This window comes from Gouania willdenowi, chromosome 1, assembly GCF_900634775.1.
Source record: "Gouania willdenowi chromosome 1, fGouWil2.1, whole genome shotgun sequence".
Taxonomy (NCBI): Eukaryota; Metazoa; Chordata; class Actinopteri; order Blenniiformes; family Gobiesocidae; genus Gouania; species Gouania willdenowi.
The window spans coordinates 6,922,044-6,948,292 of record NC_041044.1 but is presented as its reverse complement, the minus strand read 5'-3'; the positions used below and the strand labels follow the sequence as shown (position 1 = coordinate 6,948,292).

The 26,249-nt window shown below is 38.7% G+C and overlaps 1 long non-coding RNA gene across 1 annotated transcript; it reads left to right on the top strand.

The window, feature by feature from the left end:
* Positions 1-21,111, top strand: LOC114472304 (uncharacterized). The gene is made up of 3 exons (XR_003675076.1): positions 1-108; positions 12,756-12,759; positions 21,101-21,111. It is a non-coding gene; the product is annotated as an uncharacterized LOC114472304 (long non-coding RNA).
* The last annotated feature ends 5,138 nt before the right edge of the window (positions 21,112-26,249 follow it).

Genomic DNA, 26,249 nt, shown 5'->3' with positions numbered 1-26,249 from the left:
AGTCTCTGAGAAGAGGCCTTGGCAAATGTTATCAGTCTACTTGGTATCTGGCCTGCTTAGGACAGTGTGACCAGGACCAGGAGAGATTCTGTAATCACATCACAATCAGTTTTGTATATTTTTGTAGTCGTCTTTTGTGATTTCTTCTGTCATTACAAGATCCGAGATAGTGCATATATCAGAATTTTTCAAAAACTTAAATGTAGGTGCCCATAATAATGGTACCCACTGTATTGTTATTAATAGAATATACATTTCTTCCAAGCCTTTAAAGTGTGAATGATCATGATAACATGATCAGGATCACTGATGCAGATAACTGACAATATCTGGCAACGAGGAGATTTGGTGCCCGGCGGAGGTTTGCCCTACCTGAGTGCTCTTGTTTTTTTTAAAGCTTTTTGGAGTCCTTTTTTTTTTTTTACATTTGTGGTGTGTTTTTTTTTTTTTTTTTTTTTTTTTTAACGTTTCTTTACTTTTGTGCATTTTTTTTATTTATTAAGTTAATTCGAGTCCTGTATGTGGGCCCTGGGGGAAAGTTGTCTTTCTCCAACCAAACCTTGTTCTTCATCAACTTAAACCAAAAAAAATTGGACTTCACTTCTTTGATCACTGAATACTGTTCAAAATATTTTTTTTACCTTTTTCTTTTTCATCACAATAAGCTTTAAAGTTATTCCTTTCACCGGTTTATCTCGGTGATAACACAATATACATATACAGTATATATATATATATACCCAGACACTACAATGCTGTGAAGAAATAGTGATCTTCATCCCCCAGCAGACACAGGATTATATTCTTGTAAAAAAAACACCAGATTCAAGATAATTTCTTTGAACTTAAAGCAATTTTTTCTGGTGAAAGCTGATTTCTTCTTCAGCTCCAGGGAAGTTGCCGTCATTCAATAGACCCACAACTTGTAAACATAGGTTACCAAGTAGCTGCTATACTTTCTCCTGCTGCCTCATTTGAAATTGTATCTCCTTCCCACTTGCAGCCGGCTTACCTTCATTCCCCTGGGAACAAGAATTTGGTGCATGGATGGCATCACCTGCCAATCAAAGCTCAAACTCTTTAAACACTGTTGAGATGTTTCTCGTGTTTGTCTTCTGCAAAGTTGCACACACAAGCACTTAGGGGTGGATATGCATATATCAGAGGCTGGTGTGCACTCGGCTGTGGAAAAGACTCATACATTCCATGTTCCCTGAGGCATTATTCCAGCAGGAGCTCCTGGTGGCCGATACCACACCCTGACACACACACACCCACACATAAACACAATATCACAGCTCAAGATCTTGTGCCACAGCAAGTTGAAGCAGCACAAGTGATCAATCATCACTCTCTAGTGGTCCATCCCACTGTCCTTATCCAATTACTAGCTCAAGAAACCATGAATCAACCAATCAGCACAGGCCGGGGGCTGTCCAAATATTGCTCTGCTCCTGTAGACAGGAAATAAGCTTTAAGGTGAAAAAATGAGCCTTAAGATAGGCCAGTAAACCCCCATCATGCATTAAAGTAACCACAACATTCTAGCTAGAAGCACCTTTTTACGATTCAGGCTGAATGCTTCTCGGGGTGTAGAAGGACTCAAATGCATTACACTTGCACCAAAAACAGTTTATGATGTCTATTGAAGGCCTTAGGAGGAGTAACAAATAGTTGCTAAAAGATCCGACATGGGCTGGCCGTGTTGGCTGTCGACTGCTTGTTTAACGGGCGATGGCGTGTCAAACACAGCAGCGAGGATGGCGACCTTACAAGAGAGCCAGCACAGGTGGCGACAATGGGGGATGGACATGTTTACAGACACCTTCTGATGCTAGGGGACCACCAGGGCTGGGTTTGGCGACATAGGCAGCTTGGTGGGGGGCGCTGGTGTTGGCACTACAGAGCTAAACTGGGATCCTGTGGGCACTAGGGAGTTAAACTTGTGGCTAGCTGTCACTGGTAAACTTGACTGATGGACGGCTCGCAAGGACAGAATACAAGACTGCTGCTGAGGACCTGTGGGCCTTTTGCAGACTTCATGGTCCTCTTTTGGCCAGTTGAGCTTCCAGGCATGGGCTAGCTGAAGTCTGTCCTGTCCTGATGCCCCTCACAGTTCATGTGTGTGGGTGAGGGATTGAACATTAACTGGCCTTTGTGCTGGGTCTATGTACCAATGTACAGATGCTGGTCTTAAAATTAGAATATCATGAAAAGTTCATTTATTTCAGTAATTCCATTCAAAAAGTGAAACCTGTATATTATGTTCATTCATTACACACAAACATTTGAAATATATCAGTCTATTTCTTTTTTTCTTCTTTTTTTTTTGTCTGCACGTGCTGTCAAAGGTCAACACTACAAGAAGTGCAATCATTTTGAAACAGCAATGCATGTTTTGTTATTGCAATGAAATAAATAAATTTATTTTATTGGTTAATTGTGACCATCACCAGCCCTCCCTAAGGAAGGTTAAGAAACATTTTATTATAGGGTGGATATAAAAAGGGAGAGCAGTGTTACACCTAGGTGACAGGGTGGAGGGAGGAAAGACTCAGGGCAGGAAATAGAAAGGGTGGAGAAGAATTGATTATTTTACAGTGAGAGTGAAATGTGAAGTTGTAGTAGAACATGTTGTGCTTATTATGTTGTGTATTCAAGCCAGTCTGGTGACAAGTGTGAAGCTTAAGTATAATAGTGGTGGCTGTGGACAGAAGGAAGGAGTGAGTGGTAGTATCTAAAGCAGGTATTTGGGATTAACGTGTCTAAAATTAAGCCCAGTATGAGTTTTATCCCACATCCCAAGGCGTGCCAGTGCATCATAGACCAGTGTATGTGCAAAAACCGCTACCCCGGGCCCGCAGATACAGCCAGGCCAGCAGAAAGAGTGGGGGCCAAGGAGCCCCAGGCGACTCCCCCATGGCCGAGCAACCCCCCAGATGCCCCCGAGATCCCAGGCCGAGAAGCAGCAACCGCCCCCCACATACACATCCGATAAAGCCCCAATTAGCCGAGCACCCAGCGATTCCTGCCAGCATCCCGCCCCCCCCGCACCCAAACCCCCGAGGGGAGGGCCCAGAGAGCCCCCCGCCCTAGACCCCAGCAGAGGAGCCATGACCCACGCCCAGCAGACGGCCAGAGCCGCGCCGAATGGGCAGCCGGCGGGCATTTACACAGGAATGCAACAGATTGGGTAGCTCAGGGGTTTACTTCAACCTGGCTCTTTGACGCTTTTGCAATGGCTCCCTATAGCTTTAAAAACAAATATTTAAATAAAGAGTAACTTTTTTTAATTTATTTTTTTACAAAGACTATTAATGATTATTGACAAATAAAGTCATGATTACAATATCCATCTCCAGTATTATATAGTTTAATATATTATTGTTTTATTGGATATTATTTAATTGTTTTTGTTTATTTATTATTTCCATATGTTACTTACTTTAAGGTAATATAGTATTCAATTTGGCCCTGAAAATAAAAGGGTTTTGTAATTTGACAAAGTGTATACGGTTTAGAGCTTAGATTCTTAGTCTGAGCCCTCATTTTCCCGCTCAGCTGTCGGGCCTGCCTCGGGCTTCATTTTTAACTTTTTTAAAAATCTTTATTACATTAATATTATTTTTTAGTGAACGCAAAAACACTTCTATATTGTTGTTGTATCATTTCTAAAGTGATTTCGCTAGTAGTGGGACGGGATATTCACGGTGTTGTGTTGCGTTTAGTTGTTCAGCATTCACTGAATATTATTTGCTGATTTTGCTCATTCCTCACTTGCTGCTGGGGCGCAGGGATCAAATATGACTGCATGCTTCAGTCAGGTCTGCGCTCCACAAATGGGCCACCCGGTCTGGTCTGCAATGCTGTAATGGACTGGGTTCTATGTTCTGGTTATGTTTCACTTGTGTTTATTCAGTGGTTAACTGATGCTGTGTTTTTGTTTACATGTATTCTGAGAGTTGGGGAAAAGACTGAGTGTATAATTCTGTTCTGTATGACAGTGTGAGAAGGTTCTTTGTGTGTTTGATTGTTTATTTTTGGCATTTTACTACGACCTCTATTAAAGCCTGTAAAACTGTCGAGTCAGGTCATTACAGTATCTTTTGGGCTGCGGTGAGTGTGTGCGCCCCTCCCTCTCTCCCCCCTCTCTGTTCGAGGCATCGCGCTAGTAATCTACCGGCTGCAATACGTTCAATAAAATAATAATGAAGGTGGGGTTTGCTTCGGGCTCAGGCCTACAATTTAAGTTAATGGGTCGGGCTTGGGTCGGGTCGGGCTGGAGTTTTTGGGCCCAATCTAAACTCTAATGCAGATTAATTTTTTTTAAAGTACTGGTTTGAGCACCATTTAAGCACGGGAACCGTTTAAAAAATTATCTGCATTTTATTTATTTTGTTTGTTTTTTGCTCATACTGTGCACATTTGTTGTTTTGTATGTAAAAGGTCATTTTGTTTTGTGTGTTTATGTAGTCATTTTTGTAGCCAGTTGCCCATGTTTGGTGTATATATTTTACAGAGTACATTACCCATGAGGAGCAGGTATGATGGAGTGGCTTAAGAGAGTGGAAAAGTACTAGGTTCAGTCAACAGGAAGGCAGCACTGTGACAAAATGTATTTATTAATACATTTTGTTCATTTATGAAGAAAGGCCTAAAGCATTTTGACTAATATCGTAATAGAAATGTGGAGGGACGTTGCAAAAACATGCAACCATCACCCCAAACACCCAAATTTTGTTTAGTTCTGATCTTTGCTAACCCTGAACTGGCAGAGCACAGTCCACGCTGGAGCTACATGGGTGTCCCTGTAGTATTTCACTGGTTCAGGAGAAAGATTGTCAGTTAAATTGTGATGGATTCAAGAATTCCAACCAATGCATGATGCTGCAAAATTGTTGGTTTCTTCCCACAATGCTATTTTGTGCCAGTTAAGCAGCCTTCAGCCACATAATCATCATTATGATAAACAGGTCAGTTTGGCAGCTTAAACAAACGGCTTAAGTTTTTAAGTGTTTTTCCTAATAGCTGCCATTTATCAGGAAAAGCTGACGTCCGTCTGCACCACCTTCCACCAATGAGCGTCAGCATCAAGTTTTTCTCTTTCATAAGTTTCCACCTCTTTTTGCTTTGAATAATAACTCACTTTGTTTATGTATTCCAAGAACCAATCAAGCCATTTAGTCAAATAACCTCAATGTCATACATCCTGATTAATCTATATTGGAGTTGGACACGTCTTCAAGCTTTCACACAAGCCTCTGACTCACGGATTTCATCTTTAATTTAGAGAATCAGTGTGGAGGCCCAGCTCAGAGGTGCTTCATAAAGTCAGAATTATTAAAGACTTTCAACAAAGACAATGAATGATGTTACACAGATTTGGCCTCCACTGCAGCCTTTTTAATTCAACCCTATACTTTAGAGGTGAGACTCTCCAGGACCTTCAATCACCCTCTGCTTCCAGATTATGTATTGATATGTGATTAACATTCATTACCAGCCTTTGTCATTAGACACATTCAGTGTGCCAGACATTAGAAGTCTCTCTGTGTGTTTGCAAAGTGATTGAAGCTAATTACATGTCTTTGAAGTGAAGGCTAATCACAATAATAATACATCAATTATTGCATATGGCATTGACTTCCATCATTATATTAATGGGAAAATGAAGTCTGATGAAGTGATGTCTTAGCAACCAGTTTACATATGTGAAGAAGTTGGGTTTATCAACTGAAGTGTTTTTTTTTATATATCTACTGCATTGAATAATTGACTTGGCACCTTTGTAAAAGACATATGAAGTCAATGATTCCACTCCTATTTGAGCTGGAAACAGACCTAAGCAATTCTCGTAGAACCTTTTTTCATACCAAGAACTTGTCAGCGTAGAACTTTTAATGCTGGTGTTTCCAATGACTTTCATCACCTCACACAGATGACTAGATTTATTAATGTAATCAATAACTCTGATGCATGTCATAATCAATAACTCTGATACATGTAAATGTAAGAGCACGATCGTCATTCTATGCTTTTTTCACAGCTGCTGTGGATGCCAAAGACTCTTTGACACTGTCTTCTTTTATCGTGTTTCCATCCACAGTTTAGAGTCCAGGGGGGTATGACCCCCCTACTATTCACTATTTGTTAGTCTTGTGATGATGGGGGTAACGTCCAGGGGCCTTTATTCTTCATCTGATACTTGCTCCAAGAATTATTCTCTTCCATGACCTTGTGTCAACTCTTTTTTACAATGCTGTGTGTGTATGTGTGCGTTTACCTAGTCATTATTGATTCTACACAAGCATTCAGGTGATAAGTTAATATTCTGATCATATTTAAGCTTAACATCCAGAATCAGTGTACAGAATCAGACAAACTGTCCCTTTATCAATATGATTAACTTGTGTTCGTGGATTAAACTGTTTCTTGTGTCAGAATCAAGGAGGGGGCATGGGGGACAAAGTGCACGCTCCACACCAAAAAGTCCACAAGGTCCACTAAAACCCTGTGCTAGGAAGGCCAAGAAGATACTGACCAGTCGTACCTTCCCTGTAAATATCCTCCATAGTAGATTTATCAGAAGTGGACTTAAAAACAGCTTAAGGGGAGGCTGGGTTTACACTGCCAATGTCTGAATGGATGAAATGATCAGCAGTTAGCCAATGAAATTCCAAATGATGATCACTATGTCATTCATTCATTGTCTTTATTGCACTTTAGCTGTACTCTTTGAAATTGGAATCAAAATTACAAGCTGAAAAAGAACTTCATAAAATTCAAAGACCATGACAGCAAGCATCAAGCACTGTCAGTTGGTACACAGCTTTTCTATATTTGTTTTCTTATCAAGACATTCAAATTGCTAGAACATCTGGTGGCCCTGAAGGACAAACAAAAGAGAAAACGCAACTGCAAAACAGAAAACAAAAACGCAAGAGAAAAATCCAATCTTCAATCTCAATCTTTTATTTGTATAGCGCCAAATCATAACCAATGGCATCTCAAGACACTTTACAGTAGAGCAGTCTTAAGGACAGACTCTTCATTTTATGGATACACACATATGCATATACAGTGAAGAAAATAAGTATTTGAACACCCTGCTATTTTGCAAGATCTCCCACTTAGAAATCATGGAGGGGTCTGGAATTTTCATGGAAGGTGCATGTCCACTGTATGAGAGATAACCTAAAAAGAAAAATCCAGAAATCACAATCTATGATTTTTTAACAATTTATTCGTGTGATACAGCTGAAAATAAGTATTTGAACACCAACGTTAATATTTGGTAGAGTAGCCTTTGTTTGCAATTACAGAGGTCAAGTACAGTCGTCCTGTCCCATGAGCAGAAAAACACCCCCAAAGCATGATGCTACCACCCCCATGCTTCACAGTAGGGATGGTGTTCTTGGGATGGTACGCATCATTCTTCTTCCTCCAAACACGCATAGTGGAATTATGACCAAAAAGGTCAATCTTGGTCTCATCTGACCACAAAACTTTCTCCCATGACTCCTCTGGATCATCCAAATGGTCATTGGCAAACTTAAGACGGGCCTTAACATGTGCTGGTTTAAGCAGGGGAACCTTCCGTGCCATGCATGATTTCAAACCATGACGTCTTAGTGTATTACCAACAGTGACCATGGAAACAGTGGTCCCAGCTCTTTTCAGGTCATTGACCATGTCCTGCCGTGTAGTCCTGGGCTGATTCCTCACCTTTCTTAGCATCATTGAGACATCACGAGGTGATATCTTGCATGGGGCTCCACTCCGATTGAGATTGTCCGTCATGTTTAGCTTTTTCCATTTTCTAATGATTGCTCCAACAGTGGACCTTTTTTCACCAAGCTGCTTTGCAATTTCTCCGTAGCCCTTTCCAGCCTTGTGGAGTTGTACAATTTTGTCTCTGGTGTCTTTGGACAGCTCTTTGCTCTTAGCCATGCTGACTGTTTGGGTCTTACTGATTGTATGGGGTGGACAGGTGTCTTTATGCAGCTAACGACCTCACACAGGTGCATCTGATTCAGGATAATACAGTGGAGTGGAGGAGGACTTTTAAAGGAGGACTAACAGGTCTTTGAGGGTCAGAATTCTAGCTGATAGACAAGTGTTCAAATACTTATTTTCAGCTGTATCACACGAATAAATGTTAAAAAAATCATAGATTGTGATTTCTGGATTTTTCTTTTTAGGTTATCTCTCATACAGTGGACATGCACCTTCCATGAAAATTCCAGACCCCTCCATGATTTCCAAGTGGGAGAACTTGCAAAATAGCAGGGTGTTCAAATAATTATTTTCTTCACTGTATACGTATATACACATACATACAGTATGTATCCCACACCCAACATGAGGAACACCAAACACAACATTACCTGAAAAAGAAAAGGTGAAGCCCTCCGGGTGGCATGACTCTGTGCTGATTGGATAAAGGCACTGTCTGTATCTGTAACCAGAAGTCAACTCAGGCATTGATTAAAAAAAAAAAAAATGAGCAGAATAAGTGGGACAAACACCACGCCACAAACCAGTACCAGGGCATAAAACATTTGTTTGTGGGCCACAAAGAAAATACATATATCTTTTAAAATGATGTGTTTAAATAGATTCATAATTATATGTTTAATTTTCCACTTTAACGCTTTACACTTTTTGTAACACGCCTCAAACAGGGTTGATTCACGCAGCTACACATACACTCAGCACAAGCAGCATCAAATACATCATCATATGAATTATGCTGTGCTATTGTTTGATTTAATATTGATGACAGCATGGCCAGCAAGACGATTCTCTGACATAGTGCAGGGGTTCTCAACCTTTTTGGCTCATAGGAATGATCTATTCTTTGAACATTTCAAATTAAATATTTAAGAGTTTTGTAATAGAAATAAACTTAAAGAGTACCTCTTGTTGTATTAGCAACAAAAATAACATGTGCACATTTATTTGGAAAAAAAAAAAAGAATTTACTATTTTAATTCACAGTGATACAGCAGTGCGTCGTGTCCAGTATCTCTATGCTGTACATGTAAAGTATGTTTATTTTATTAGTGAATTGTAGTTAAACACTTTTGTAATGATATAATAAATAAAAATGTATTTTTGAACCAATTCTGAGAGCAGTGCACAGGTTTGGAGGGATTTCTCATGGCCTTTGATGGTAAGTCAGACAAGTTTTCAAGCTCTTGCACAAGCTCTCTGTCATCCACGTCTACGTGTTCCCTAAGCACTGCAGAGAAAGTGACATTGATGGAAAGAAGCTGCTGTGGAGGTAAAACATCTGCCTCGTTTGCCCTTTGATGATAATAGTAGAACTAGAGATTTAATTCCCATTCAGTTCAGAATAAAAGTGAAATTCTCTTTAAAAAGATTAAAAATCACTTTGTAAAAACCTGATTCCAAATGAAAATGGCCATTCCGAATTAAACTTACATCCGAATGAAGTGGCTGGTTAATTCTGCTTTTAATTCTGAATTTAATACTTACTCGATTTTGTAAACCTTCAATTCAGCTTGTTGTGCATGTTCGTCTTGTCATGATGATGCGCTGGTGATGACCTAATCCAAGATGGCCACCCGAAGCAAACGTTGGACTTGAGCCAACACTATTTATTTGATAAGAGTGGATAGACGAAAGCATAAACATGCTGACATTCACACGGACATCGGCAAACGAAACAGGCTTCATTGGGAAGATTAAGCCCTGCACTCGGCGACATAGTTTCACTAATGGCGCGTGTGCCATCGGAAAGTTCTCCTTCTACAGAATAGACGTGGCATTAACAGTTGGCTTTGAGTGACCAAAGTACGTTTGTCTATCTCCTTCTCCTGCTCAGCTGACCAAAGTGAAACAGTATGTTATTGTCAAGCTGCCGCTTCAAAGCGTGAAAATAGTTCTTATCTTCTATGTTTTAGCTGAAAAGAAAAGGTTTGTTGTGTTTTTCCCTATAGATGTGATACGTCACATTCGCCCCCTGTCCAATCAGAACCCTTCCCAACCCCTAGACTTAAAGCGGAATTGAATAAAGGCAAATATACTTGTTTCCATGTCAACCTCAATTTGGAATTAGCCATTCCATGTAAACACGAAGCAGAATATTTTAATATAATAATTTAGTTTAAAAAAATTAAGTATCAAAAGATTAGTTTACTTATTAATTATGAACAATTCAGTTGAATCAATGACCAAGACTAAAGACCATACAATAATCATTACTGTATGGTATATAATTATTGTTATGGTTACAGTTGTGTAATATATGTAAAACAAAACAGCACCACCTGAAAGTAGAATGTCAGGTTTTAACAAGTTCTATAGTTATAAAAGGTAACATACACAGCATGGTAAAAACTGTCATTTCTATTAGAAAAAACACCATCTGAAGTAGATGTTTTAGGTACTGTGTTGACATGCTCCAAAGGAAATTATAAGTCATTTCCCTACACTGGTGTTAGCATTGTGTTTCATGAGTCATGTAATGTACAGGAACTGACTTTAATTCGACTGTATTCATCAGCAAACATTTTCACTGTGGTGCTAAAAGTGTACATCAGTCTATACTAAAGCAACTTGTAGCTTTGTGTCTTCATTTTATCTGTTCTGTGGAGATGGGGTTACTGGGGTTGCCAACAATGAGCCTTTCAGCTCGGCTCCATCTTCACTGTGACAGATCAGTGCAGAGTCCACATCACTGCAGATGCCTCACCAACCCACCTGTTGACCTCCCACTCCAGCCTTTCTTCTCTAGTGAACATGAACCCGAGGTACTGGATCTCCTCCATTAGGGACAGGATCCCAACTCTGACCCTATACCAATACCACTAATATTATGTAATAATAATAATAATAATAATATTATATTCTATTTAATTAGGAATTATTTATGTTGTTATATTATTTTAAAGAAAGTTAGATTTTACTCCATATTAATACAATTTCCTCAGATACAGTATTCTTAAGAGTGGAAAGATATATCCTAAATTGGCTAAGAATCGATGCAAAGAGGGGATTCAAATTGATACAGCAAGTATGTGCTTCGACCTGACCTGGTCCGAGCCCGACAGAACACGTCCCGAACCTGTCGGACCCGAATGAATCCGATGTCTCTTTAAACCAAACCCGTTTCAACCAGACACTATTCACATCCATGCACGCACATGTATGATGTAGAATGATACGAGGTGAGTCAGCATCCATTTGTGTGTCTTTCTTGTGCTAATAGAAACGCATCAACTGACACACACACACACACACACACACACACACACACACACACACACACACACACACACACACACACACACACACACACACACACACACACACACACACACACACACACACACACACGTCCCTCAAAAAAAAATATGTAAATTCCAAGCCAGGAATATAGGCAAACTTTTCTTAAATGTTTATTTTATGTTTATAAAAAATATAGTTCAGTAAATTTTGTTCAACTTTGTATGGTGATAAATAAAGAAATGTGCATTTCATTTTGGTTAATGAGTTCAAACACATCAAATGGTTTGTAAGAAGGTTATTAGAAGAAAATTTATTAGAAAAAAAAATAAAACAAAAAAATTGACAGTTTAAATGGAAGAAGAATTTGTATTTTGACTATTCTGTTTTTTTTTTCCCCTCCAAGTATTGTATTGTTTATCTTTGTGTGACACTTGCCTCACACATGGAGTTAGCGGGGGGAGCATTGCCCCCCTTAGTGGTCAAAAGTTTTTATTACAGTGCCATAAAACACAGTGACTGTACAAAATATATACAAATTCATTTGTGTTCTTTTAGGAATACAAGTTCTTTTTTTTTTTTTAGCTGGAGTCATGTGACTTGGTTCTTCTATTGTTGCGCAATTCTTCTTCACAATATAAATGGTGAAGCGACACTGCACCCAGCAGTTCATGTATGGTACTGCAGCAAAAATGAAGAAGAAAGTGGCCACCGGCCTGATTTTATCATGGATTTACAACATGAATCTAAAATATAGGATTTTAATATGACATTACAGTTTATTGTTTTACTGTGTTTTGGACTAAATTCTCTGATTCATTGTGTTTCTAAATGTATTAGAAATATTTTGAGACGTCTTGTGATGGAATATATGGATTGGTTAAGACATGGCATTGTTTTAAAGGTGAGGAGTGCTGGCTTGTTTATGTTGCCAAATATTGACAAAATAATTAACTGTGTTTGCTGTGATGGTTGTGTCTTAGATTAGTTTATGTGGTTAAACAAAGAACATTTAAGCTTTCAAACGGCATATGATACTTGTGATACGTTTAGGATTGAATACCAAAACGCGGTACCAATATAGCACCTTTTCCAACGTAAACGGTACTAACCAGACCAAATGAGAACAAACATTTCGGCCCCTGGATGTTTTTACCACCCCCCAGTTGTCAGTGCTGCTACTCATCAGATTCAGCACACCTGTTGCTCATAACTGATTAAAAGGCACACACGGAGTTAACTTAAAAGCCGAACTATGCCCCGTGTTTCATAACCTAAGTGACCCGGAGCCAAGCACATCAACAACAGCAGAAGCTAGTGGCAAAGCGCTCCGTTCCTCCTGAGTATGTTTGTGCCTTTAGACTGTTGCTTCTCCACCTCGGTTTGCCTTTTTCTGATTTCAGCTCAGGTCGACTGTTACTCATCATTTTTGCATTTTTTTTTACATGTTCAGAATCAGAATCAGAATCAGAAATGTTTTATTTGCCATGTACAGTTTTGAGGACAGTACAAGGAATTTGACTTGGTGGTTGGTGCACAAAACAAGCAACAAAAAGAAATAAAAGAAATAAAAACAAAACAACAAAGAACAACCCAGCAACAATAATAATAATAATAATGATAAATATAAAGGATGAGGGATAAATAAAGGATAGATAGAGAATAAATGTGTTACACACATGGTTGGCGTGAAAGACGGTCTATGTATTTACATTTTTATATTTACATTATATTATCCTGGCAATAATCTCAAACTGATTATGACTTGCCTTTGCTGTTGGTTTTGTAATTAGCTTTGGATGGACAGTGATTACTGTGTGTAAAACAGAGAGAGAGAGAGAGAGAGAGAGAGAGAGAGAGAGAGAGAGAGAGAGTTACCCTGAAGTGAAAGCTCTCATCTTAAATTAGGACTGAATCGATCCCTTTCAAACTGACCGGCAAATGACGTCACTCCCCCCTCCCCCCTCCTAGGATTGTATCTATGGCCCTGCCTTGTTGCACTTGTGTGCGCGTGTGTGATCGGCTACGGAGAGCGCGTGTATGTGCCTCTGTGCTGCGCTCTGTGAAGGCGCGTTGCTACGTGCTCTGAGTGAGAAACAGCAACACAGGGAGGCAATAAGTTGCTCAAGTGATGGAGGGAGAGGGTGAGCAGAGAGGTGCTTTCACTCTTTACTGTGAACCTTACATACTGTGCACAGATTACATATTAGCAATAATAATAATAATAATAACCTCCTCCTCTGCGGACTTATTTAAATTGCTATTATGTGACTGTGGGCAACGATGCGCTGCACTATAGGACAGAAGCAGAAATAGTCCCATGAGTGGGTGGGTTTCCAGGGTACAAGTCAATTTAAATTAATATGATAGCTTGGACTATAGTAGCTATTAATTATAATAAATATAGAGCGACACGCGCTCCGTCCCACTGGGAATAAAAAAACGCTTTGATTGAAACCATTGATTGATTTTTTTACATTTTCAAACCCCAACAATGTAATAGTAATAAAATGAGAAATAATTAATCCACACGGTTCCGATCATTGGGACTCATTCAGCTCTCTCTCTCTCTCTCCCTCCCTCTCTCTCTCTCTCTCTCTCTCCCTCTCTCTCTCTCTCTCTCGCTCTCTCTCTCTCTCTCTCTCTCTCTCTCTCTCTCTCTCTCTCTCTCTCTCTCTCTCTCTGATGGAAATCAGGTCCATGGAAAACAGTATCGCTTTCTCCGTCTTTGCCTCCGCAGAGCGCACAGTAAAGCATCCTCCTCCTCCTCCTCCTCCTCCTCACATCCCTCCATCACCGGACCGGGACTCCAGCTCACGGTAAGGCGCTAAACACGTGTTGTGCGTCCCGTGCACGGTGCTGCTGTCAATGTGGAGCTGTGTGTGGAGGTCCGCTGAGCTCAGTGTGTAGGTCTATATGGATCTGTGTGTAAAGGTCTGTATGCTGTGTATGGAGCTCAGTGCCTGCGGGGTTAGAGAAGTTGGGCACGTGCGGTGCCCGCACGCTGGACCAGACGATGGTGCGGATCTTATTCCCTGAATGTGATCATAGAAGAAATGTTTAGATCAGCTGTGCATGGTGATCTGTGTTTGTCACTGCACACTTGGTGATGACACTAGAAATGTTTTAGATTTTTTTTTTTTCTTTTTAATTATTATTACTCATTTAATTATAATAATAATATAATTAATATATAATAATAATTAAATGAGTATTAAATGAGTATTTAATTATTATTATTTTTTTATACCAAGTAGTTGCTTATTTATCCTCATCATCATTATTATCCTCATCGTCATCATTTCTCACTGTGTTGAATGTTATTTGTATGTTTGCTCTGTCTGCTGGACAGGACAGCTGTTGAACAGAGGTGTGTGTGTGTGTGTGTGTGTGTGTGTGTGTGTGTGTGTGTGTGTGTGTGTGTGTGTGTGTGTGTGTGTGTGTGTGTGTGTGCGTGCGTGTGTGTGTGTGTGTGTGTGTGGAAACATGTGGATGAGAGGAATGTGGAGAGAGAGAGAGAGAGAGATGGAGGGAGGGATGATAAGCCTCTCCAATGCGCACTGACGCACACAGCGATGGTTTGCTATGGAGCCACTGCCCCCCCCCACACACACACACACCTCACCTGCTGATAAGGATTCTGTCAGACTCGCAGTCCACCCGTCTGGCCACCGGTAACCCCCCCACCCCACCAGTGGGTTCAGACCTCATCACTCACCCCATAATAATATAATGTCATAATTCCAGTAAGTTCATTTTGTCTTCTTTATTAAAATATATGTTAAGGTTTCATTTATTCAGACAAGGTTTTTCAGGAAATTTTAACTACTGACATGTTTCGACTGTCAACTGCCAGTCTTCCTCAGAGGTGATCTGCCTTGACATGTCCCTACGAGTTCTCTCATAAGGCCCTAATGGTCATAATATCATGTACAAGGTAGCCCTCCAGTGAAACTTTTCCCAGAATTTTACATATCTCATTGAGGAATAATGTATAATTAAAAAAATATATTATATAATCAGTAAGCACACAAGAAAACATCTTATTCAGAATTATCACTTGTTTGTTTTATCAAATTAATTATCCTACTGGCATTTTTTTTCCTGAGAAACCAATTTAATTTTTTGGGGAGAAAATAAATCTACCAAACATTTGTTGATTGAACATATAGCAGTAATGCAACTTATTCATCACCCTGAAACGTTGAAAGGTTAGATTGAGACGATAAACAGAACTCTGCAATGTTTGCCTGAATTTTATATTTGCACTTTTTTCACAAGATAGTTTCTCTGTCTGAGGCTGCATGAGGGGTCTCTGCATACGTAATTTGTGGCAATGCATGGAGGCTCCTGATTGGTGGTCAATTTATATTCTAGTTTCAAATGTTGTTGTGTTGTTTATTATTTTTATTCATTTGCCCCCTATGACAATTTGCGTACCCCTGGGGGTATCCTTACCCCACTTTGGGAACCTAGGCACTAAATGAATACTAAACATAAATATGGAGCTTTACATCAGTGGTTTTCAACCTTTTTTTTACTCAAGTATTCCCGTTCCCTTATTTCTTGATTCCAAATAAAGAATACAGCCTGGTTCATTAAAATAAATATCTGGTTTATTAATATAAATCTTAATTATTCACCACTTAGGATGAACAATATTCAAATGAGTCCTTAATAAACAAATAAACAATACTCAAATGAGTAAAATGAGTCTACAAGTCATTGGCTTAGGATAATAAATTACCTCATTTTTATCATTATCACACAATGTTAGTAAGTACATTTTATTCATATAACACCTTTCATAGATAGAAATCACAAAGTTCTTTACACTAAAAACACAGTACTTCACAAAACAGAATAAACAGGGATTTGCACAACAATACTAATAATAACAATAATAATAATACATTTTATTTGCTTTTTATTTACTTTTCATTCAGCGACTCTCAGAGTGCTACAAGAAAACACCCAACTTTAAAAAACATTAAGAATTAAAAGCCTTTCTAAAAAGGTATGTTTTCAGTTTAACTGTAAAAGAGTCCAGGTTTTGTAATTCTCTCAGCTCCACGGGGAGGCTGTTCCAAAGCCTTGGCATAGCAGAGCAGAAGGCTCTGTCCCCCATGGTTCAGCGCTTGGTGGTAGGAACATGGAGGTGGAGGCTACTGGATGACCTGAGGGTGCGGGTGGAGGTTTGCTGTGATATGAGTTCCTGCATGTATAATGGAGTGTGACCAGTGATGCATTTGCGAGTGAGTAGCAGGATTTTGTACTCGATCCTAGCAGAAACCGGAAGCCAGTGCAGTGAAAACAGAATGGTTTTGATGTGGTCATACTTCCTGGCTCGCACAAGTATTCCAGCTGCACTGTTCTGTAGATGTTGGAGCTCTTTGGCAGGAAGCCCAATAAAAAAGCCTGTTACAGTAGTCCAGCCTTGAGGAAATAAAGGCACGGACAAGTTTTTCTCCGTCAGGAACGGTTAGAAGAGGAGGAAGTTTGGCAATATTTCAGAGATGAAAAAATGATGTTTTACACAGGTTTTTGATATGTTGAGAGAAAGTTAGCTGAGGGTCGAACCAGATGCCCAGGTTTGTGACTGCAGAGGAGAGATTTATGGTCTGATTGTCAAAGATGAGCTGTAGTAAGTATGAGGGGTGAGTCTGATGATGAGATGTGCCAACAAGTGTTGCCTCTTTGGTGCTGTTGAGTCGGAGGAAGTTTAACTGCATCCATGCCTTTATCTCCTCAAGACTCGTGTCAGTGTTGCAGATGGACTTGGGGCAGTTCGGATATAGAGTTGCGTGTCATCAGCATAACAGTGGTAGGAGATCCCATTTTTGCCGATGATGTTACTGAGGGGGAGCATGTATGCTGTGAACACAAGACAGTCCTTCAAAATAAGGAAAAATTAAATACAATGTTAACACCAAGTTAATAAAAGAGGTTAATTAAAAGCTTGTTTGTATAAAAGTGTCTTTAGCTGCATTGTAAAAGAGTCAATGGAGTTAGTGCATCGTAGAGCCAGCGGCAGAGAGTTGTTTAATTTTACCTGCTGTGCTAGTGCTAGCACTGGTGCTACTAAGTGCGTCAAAGACACGGCATTGCTTGAGTATAATGCCGTGTTGTGTGGCCAAATGTTTGGACATTTTGATTGTGTTACCGCCTTTGGTGCACAGATCCCTCTAGCAGTGGCGGTGCAACGAAACAGGTTAACGATGTGCATCCCTACTATTTGGGGACCAAGACTGGTTCTCGTACTTTCAGTTCATGTTCTAAGAAAGATCATTTTCATCATCATTATTATCTAAATGTGCTGTCAAAATTAACAGTGACGTGGTCTCTGTGCACACACACACACACACACACACACACACACACACACACACACACACACACACACACACACACACACACACACAGATGTTCCTAGAATCTTCTGCATTATTTTTGGTGACAGCTGATGCTGCTTCTGTGTGGATTTTAAAATCCTTCATGACTGTGAAGCTCTTCAAATTCCATCTTTTACAGTGAGACATGTTGTTTACAAGAGCGGAAAAAAAAAATGACTAAAGCTTCTCAAGATCCTGATGAAACACTATCAGTCTCCATCCAACAAACACACATGATACACGCTAGCATTCAGCAGACTGTGATGTTAATGGCTGCACATGTGAGATCTCATTGGTAGATTTCAGTGCTGAGCAACATGTTAACTGTACTGTCCACAAACATATAGGATGCATAGGGCCTCCAATTTTCCATGATGAAGGGCGGAAAAACAGAATTCACGTATGAAAATGGAAATCAAGTGAATAAATGTCTAGAAAGTTTGACAAATATGTGCAATTCTGTCCATGATCTTATTCATAATCTCTGAAAATGAGTGCAGAGCTTCATGTGAAGTGTGTTTTTAATGTGTTCATATTATTATACCTGCATTGAAATCTGAAAACACTGGTACAAAGACATGGTTTAGCTGTTGGTGTATTAGTTAAACTGGTGATCATTTTACCTGGTGACAGTAAAGTCATCTAATTAGGGAAACACTGTAAAAAAAAAAAAAAATAATTTTACTGTAAATTTTTGGTAGCTGCTGTTGTCAGAAATATACCGTAAGATTAAGAATATTTTCTTCATTTACAGAAAAAAGGTATTATTGCTGTTGTTTTGATGATAAAAATGTAAAAACAACAAGGTTTTATCATATACATATTACACTGTTTTACTTCTATCTGAAAATACCATATAAAATTCAGTTTTTGCCATGACATGCGCCAGCTTTTTGATTGACAATTAACAGTCTGAGTTAGAAAAGTAAAAACGTATTCCGCAAAAATGGCAAGAAATAAGTTTCAAAAATTAAAACTCATACAGATTTTTTTTTTTTTTTTTTAAATTACAGTAAATGAACTTCAATTTTTGATGTCACAAATCACACATGAACTATTTTGAAAATAATAGAGCCTGAGTCATTTTTTTATATGAAAATAATATAAAAAAATGCTACAAAACTTTACACTTAAAAACATTTAAGTACAGTGTATCATCATATTATCAAAATAAAATCATCCCTGAGGGGGAGTAAAAGTTTCAGTTCTTGCATCATAAAGCTAAAACAATTTTCTTGATCAAAGTCTGACGCACAAATGAAGATGACGAAACGTAGAAGTATAAAGAGACGCGGACGGAAATTTTGAAACGTAAAATCGGAGGCCCCCCAAGCATCACTTAGTGCTTACAGATCAAGTCATTTGCTTGAATTTCAGTGCGAGAAACGCAGCATCACATTCATTCATTTCAAACGACAGAAACCAATATAACTGCCCTTGAGACGTCATGTTAAAGCTCCATTTTAAAGCACAATTCAGAAAGCTTTAAGCCCCCATGTGGAGCTGTGTAATGTGTCTCCTGATAGCTCCAACTACAATACGCCACTGAAGGGAATATGAGCAGTAGATTGGATTTAGCGTCCCCCGGGGCGATTTCTAATCCAATCAAAATAGAGCTGATCCAAGAATCAAGCAGGATAAAGACAGAGGTAGATAAAAATGGAGAGCCAGGGAGGAAAGGAACGATGCAGAAAAAGTTAAACACTGTATCTACAAGTTCACATAGAAATTCAGAGACCTCAAACTTATAAATAGCTAATGAGTTCCGAGAAGGAAAATCATTAGAGAAAAGGGGTGTGGGAAAACTTAATATTCAAGGAACAAAAAGAAAAGAAGTTATTGGAGAAACAAGAAGTAAGGAAATTGTTGACTTTTAGAGGTGTTTTACTTGATGAAAAAAGCACTAGCGTCAATAAGCACGACTGGCAGAGGTGTAAAGAGCACTGATATATTCTACTCAAGTAGAAGTACTGTTAATGGATTTAAATTGTGCTCAAGTACAATTAAGTCCTACATCAAATACTCAAGAACAAGTGCAAAATAGTAATAGTACTATTTAGTTAGTTATTTTCACCCCCCACATTTATTTTTGCTAATATATCTTAGTACAGTAAACTTCTCATGTATAAACTTAAAAAGAAAGAGATGAAATCTTGCATGATTGGAACTTAATTTATTTTCCACAAAGGCATCTGTAGAAAATAAAATGTTTGTCAAAATGTACAGTTACAGTATGTACAGAACCCTAAAACACTGTATTGCCAAATGTGCCGTGTGGGTAACAACATAATAGGTAGAAACCACAACCTGAACCCAAGAAAGTGGCTGGATTTTGATCAGAAATGGCACAACTAAGAACATATGGATTAAGTTCAATGTGCCCAATGAGACCATGAAACAGGAAAAAAAATCATCATTTACTCACTAACGTTTGGGTGTAGAAATATAATGAATGACTTTACTTCTTTTAAAACAATGACGACTGGGGCATACAGTTATTAGCAACTATCATATTACTGTATTATAGAGATGTAACGATTCACTCAACTCCCGATACGATTCGATTCACGATACTGGGTTCACGATACGATTCTCTCACGATTTTTCCATTTACAAAATGGGACTGTAGACAAATTTTTTTTTGGGAAAAAAACTAGAAAATACTGTATTATTTTCCTTTTATTTTTCATTTTCAAAAGAATTCCTTGATAAACTATTCAAAACGATGCAATTTAACTAAAAATAAATCTTGAATTAAGGAAAAATAAAGGAATAATACAAATGAAAATGAAGCCTATTAATTTAAATTCTGGTTCTATAATAAACAATGCAATAATAGTTCTTTTTCTTTTAAAAGTGCAACTGAAAATGTATTTTGTGCCTTAACAATTGGACTTTAAAAAAAAAAAAAAAAAAACCGTCATTGCACTGATTTACGTCATATTTGTTTGGACCAACAGAGGGCGCTGGTAACACAGTGGTCGGTTGGCATGCAGATATCTTGCAGTGAAGAAGAGAAGCTATGCTAGCAGACAGAGCTAATAGAAAAACGTGACTTTTACAGATATTCAAGTAATATTACAGATATTCTTTCAGTGCTAAAGGGGTAATGAATCATTTATTAACATATTTAAGAGTAGAAGGCAGCCAGAAAGAAAGTATTAGCAGACTCCGCCCGCCACCAACACTTCCGGATAGCGCCCACTGCTGGTTAAAAAAAGTACTGCGATTCAATTGCCAGAAAATCGATATCAACCGTGATACCTATGAATCGATTTTTAACTGCCTTACGATTAATCGTTACATCCCTACTGTATTACTATCAATACTTCACTCGACATCCTTCTGAAGCATACAATTCTTCCAATCTATATTAACAGGCTTTGTTTCCAGTTAGCAGTGTTAATGGCTGCTATCTTATTAGCCTTGGGTTACCGGTAGGTTCAGCTAGCCAGCTAATGTAACAGTTTGTTTTATAACACTGTTATTACAGGAGGATACAAACAATACAATATAAGAAAAATTACCCAGCATTGCAGGAGCATGACTGCACCGGTATGTTTTTGCTTTGATAGTTGTAATGTCCGTTTGTTGTTTATTTAACATGTTGAATATATCCCTCCACAGCATACTGTAACCCTTTTTGCTTGGATCTGGAGGATATTGTGCAGGTATTACTGCAAAAAGAGTCACTAACACACACCGGGAGACTTCTCCCAGCCAATATAGACGAGACCAACTCAGGAACACGACGGACATCCCAAAAGTAAATAAGGGGGCGGGGCTTTTCTGAAAGGTCAACTGTTTCCAGTACTTTGACGCTCAACACAATTTCTTTCAGACTTAGTCATCTTAATCAGATCCATTCTGTCCAATAAAAGAATCTCTAGCTGTGTTGGGCAGAAGCTTTAAACCAGTAAACTGCAGCTGGAAGGAACAGACTGGGATGACTCGGCTTTATCGGTGTGACAAAGTGTGACTGCTGTGGTTGGTGCGAACATCTGAGCACATAATAATAAAAAAAAAAAAGGTTTCTTCCTTTACGTAACCAACTCGAATAACAATGACTGAAATCAATTGGACATTACATTGGAACTGTATTTTCTTACTTGGACTTATAAAGGAGAACTGATTTTAATGAGGAAGGAGAAAGTAGATTTTATGCTGGATCAAACAAAATTAAATGTCCAGTAATTCTTTGGTTTTCTTTACTTATTTATTTTGAGCAATTTAATACAAAGAGAAAAGCTTTTGTACTATGTGTACATACATTTTTCCATTTATAGCCTACATGGCTAAAATACATTTTATGTATGGCTGGGTGATTTTGCCTAAAAAAAAAAAAATCTCAGATTTTTTAAAGAAAAATTCACTTAAAAATGACTGCACATTAGATATATTGTCAAAAGTGCAACTTTATTGCTGTGATTGTCCTCAAGAGTTAAAATGCATAGAACAATCACAAAATAAAAGGTAAATAAAAAGTTTAAACAAATGTAAACAAAGAGGGGGCTGGCTCACATCGGAACGTGAAATAGTCCGAAAAAACTGTCGTGGGAAAAGATTTTAAAACTAGAATTTGCAAAATTAAAATCGTTTTATCCACAAATTCCATTAATTGATTAAATCAATTTTCTTGCCCAGCCCTAATTTTATGTATTAACATAAATACTGTAGATAAACATAAATGCACTCCATGAAAGTGAGTGGGATGAAGTAGCACCTCTTACCTCCCGCCCCCATTTTTCATTCAGTTTTCAATATGTATGTTCCTGACATTTTCAACATTACATACATCAATTCATATTATACTGTATACAATGCACAAGGCTGATAGACAAGCATACTTCCACAAAGTATTTGATGACATTAAAGATTGTTTGTTGAACACTATCTTTAAACTTTTGGAGATGCAGGGTTGTTACGTGGCTTCTCATGTTGCTCGTCTTTCCAGAAGAGTAGCACATGGTACACTAGCACTGTTTGCATAGTGTCCACCTTTTCTCCTTTATGGTTTGTTGATGCGGTGGAACCAAAATGTTTCCACACCTCTGACTTGTAGTTTCTGCATCATGCACTAGTTCTTCAAGCTCCTCCGTTTCTCCCTCGCTCTGTGGCTGCCACCATTTGCTATGTTTCCTTTTCCCTCTGACAAAGGGAAAGGAAACAACCGCCTGTAACCTATGACTACGCCCCAAAGCATTATGGTACTTGTAGTTTACTCTGACATGGCCTGCTACAGCCAGTCCTCAACAATATCAAGGCTCTTGTAATACGCGGTATTGTGATATCATCACTACCGTGACGTTCCTATAAAATAATCTAGCAATTTCTGTCGTTGGTTGGGAAGGGAGAAAATTGGGAGAGAAACAGCCCGATTATCTTTACGTGTGCACCTCGCTTTAATAACATGATCTGAGAATGAATGGGTTTAAGGCTTAAGATGCAACGATGCAACACAATGGGACTCATTGATTTTCTGTTCAGTGGAAGGACGTGCTCTTCTGTTAAAATCCTCCTCTTTCATTGGATAATGCGCGGCTCATTTTCACCAGCTCTTTACAAACACCTAAAGAACAACACTTATCAAGTGAATGGTTAATAACATGCTCATTTTCAACCCGACAAAAAAAACTAAAACAAAAAAAACCTGTACATGTGTTTAAGGTAGATCCCTTGAGCTTAGATCAGACTATTGAGATGCATGTGTGTGTTCAATGAGAGAAGACATGATTAGGTTATAAGTGCTGAATTTTTCCGCATACAGAACAGTTTTCTCTCTCTCTGTTGCTTTTTCCTCCTCTCCCTCGAGATATGTTGTGGAAGTTGGACAGAAAGATGGAAGGCAGTGGAGAAGATGGATGGTTTCAAATGTGAACACCACTGTGTGCCTGTGACAACGATGCCAGAATAGGAGAGGAAAATCTTATCATCGTCCAAAAATGTTTATTTTCGGCCATTGTCAAACTCCAGACCGGTGGCTGGTGGCGATAAGTCAGGGAATAAAAACATAATTTATTTTTTTTTTTTGGAAGAATGTGAAAATATGAAGAGGAGCAAGAGGCCTGAGGGCACAGTAACAAGAATTTTAGCCTTGCAGAATTATCAGAGTGTGGTGCTGGTATTCAGAGCAGCTGCAAGCTTTACTACAGATAAACTCTACAAAGAAATGATGACCTAACAATGACCATTTCAGGGAAGAAGAAAAAAAAAATCATTCAATGTCTGAAAGTTGATTGTGGAGAGGAATGAAAAGAGAAAGTGCACTTACTACTAGAGCTAGAGCAGGGAAGTGTTACAAAAGTGGGGAAATTGAGTTCACTGCTGTGCAATCTATACTTTACACTCCAGCCACTGGGCTAGAAACATCAGTTACATAATAACTTGATGGACACAAATCACATGGAATGGTTGAAGTATCAGAGGCTGGCCATGATACGACTTACTGGTAGAATCTGGTTTTCAAACCAAACTTAAAGGGTCTGTATTAATCTGTTTGGTTTAGTAGAATATTAATAAAGTATTAAGTTCCATGAGGTGGTTTAAGGCAGGCATACACTGTGCAATTTTTGGCCCATTTTGAGCCGATTTTTAACTCGTGTGTCTAGTTTTGGGATTGTGCGAGTCTCTGCTGGATCGTGTGTTGTGCATGGTGTAGTATACATGGGGTCACGAGAAGCGATTAACACCTCACGACCAGCTCCCAATCAGCAATCATATGGTCATAAGAAAATCAAACATGTTTGAAATCCAGTCTCTCCTCGTGAGGTTATCTCACAGTTGAAGCAGTGCCACGGACCGGCTTACCTTATACTCTCACGCTGTGCATACGCGAACACCGTAGAATTGACGGACTGTACTGCCCACGTCTGTCCAGCCAGTTCCTGGTCCATCACATCGCCGTCTTTTCTTTTTTAAAGCTCTTTTTGCTGAGATTTGCAAGTGTCTCTCCACTTCCGGGTTCTTTTCTTTGTCTGTTTTCATGGCAACACTTCAGGGTTCTTCTTCTTCTTCTAATTTCCATGTTACATTTCCGGGAAACAAGACCCCGACGTGTGCTGTATGAATGGACAGTGTGAGCAGTCATATTGTGTCAGAGTGTCGGTCCGTATAGTGTGAGAACAAGAATCGTGAGCTGCGCACATTTGGGCTCTGCTAAAGTAACTTTTCAACACATTTCTGCTGTTTTCACTGAAAGTCGTGGCAAAACAATGGCAGATGTTGTAGTTTATGGCTTATAGAGAAATCGACCCTCTCCCAGACACATTTAGTATAGAGATATTTAGTATAACTATTATCGTAGCTGTTCCTTGACCAGTGTTGGGAACGTTACTTTGAAAAAGTAATTAGTTATAGTTACTCACTACTTGTTCAAAAAAGTAACTGAGTTAGTAACTAAATTACTCTATAATAAAAGTAACTCATTACCAAGGAAAGCAACTATTTGCATTACTGTTAAAAAAAAAAGTTGCTATATGTCAAAGAATTCACATTTTTTAGATGTGTGTGTCGTGAGGTGCTTCATGAAATTTGAGTTGCTTACAACGGATGTCGACAAATTCTTCACTCCTGGATATAATGAACACTTTACATACACGTTCTTGTCTTTGACCACAATTAATTTAAAGTAGTGTTTGTATTGTCACCATAAAAATGACAACTTTTAATCAGACTGTTCCACGCTCACCATCTCTGCTGCTTCATCCAATCTGCTGTGTGTGTGTGTGTGTGTGTGTGTGTGTGTGTGTGTGTGTGTGTGTGTGTGTGTGTGTGTGTCGCGTGTGCTGGCACGTCGCCTTAGCCAATCATAATCGCTCACCTTGTTTTTAACCCGCCTCCTCACAACAGCTGAGTAAGAAGCTGAGGATGCTTTCGGATAAAAGTTTATTCAATCAATGCATGTAACGCACCGTATTTAACATTCAGTAACGATAACGGCGTTGTAACGGCGTAAAAAGTAATTAGTTAGATTACCCCGTTACTGAAAAACAAACGCCGTTACCTAACGCCGTTATTTTAAACGCCGTTATTCCAAACACTGTCCTTGACTATATCGGCTTTCCCTTATCAGATGTCATTACTGGAAAATTTGCCAAACTTGCTTAAAATTGTCTTTAATATTTAGATAAGGGTTTGGTGTATGTCATAGAGCATTTCAAAAGGTCAAATCCGTCATTTTACAGATTCTGCGCGAGAATTGACATTTCAGCCTTGTTGCCCATTTGTTTACAGTAGAAAAATTGCATGGAAATGCATGATATTGTCCCAAAACATGTGAAAATGCATGTGAGGCTATATTCAGTATTTCATTACACTTTTCACTTGTTTTGGTTTAAAAAAAATAAAAATAATAATAACAATAGTTTTAAAATATTGAATATTATCTATGTAACAGTATGACATTTGTTTCATATTTCAAATTATGCATACTTAGAATTAAATTAAACTCCTTTATGGTTGAATTGTTCTGTAAAGGTTTGACTGCCGTTTGATTGTATAGGAAACCCTTCCTTCTTTTCTTCTTTTTCATTTTTTTTCTTTTAGTCCACTACTGCACAAAGCACTGATGATGGTAGGCGGGGCATACCTTGCAGTGGAACAGGT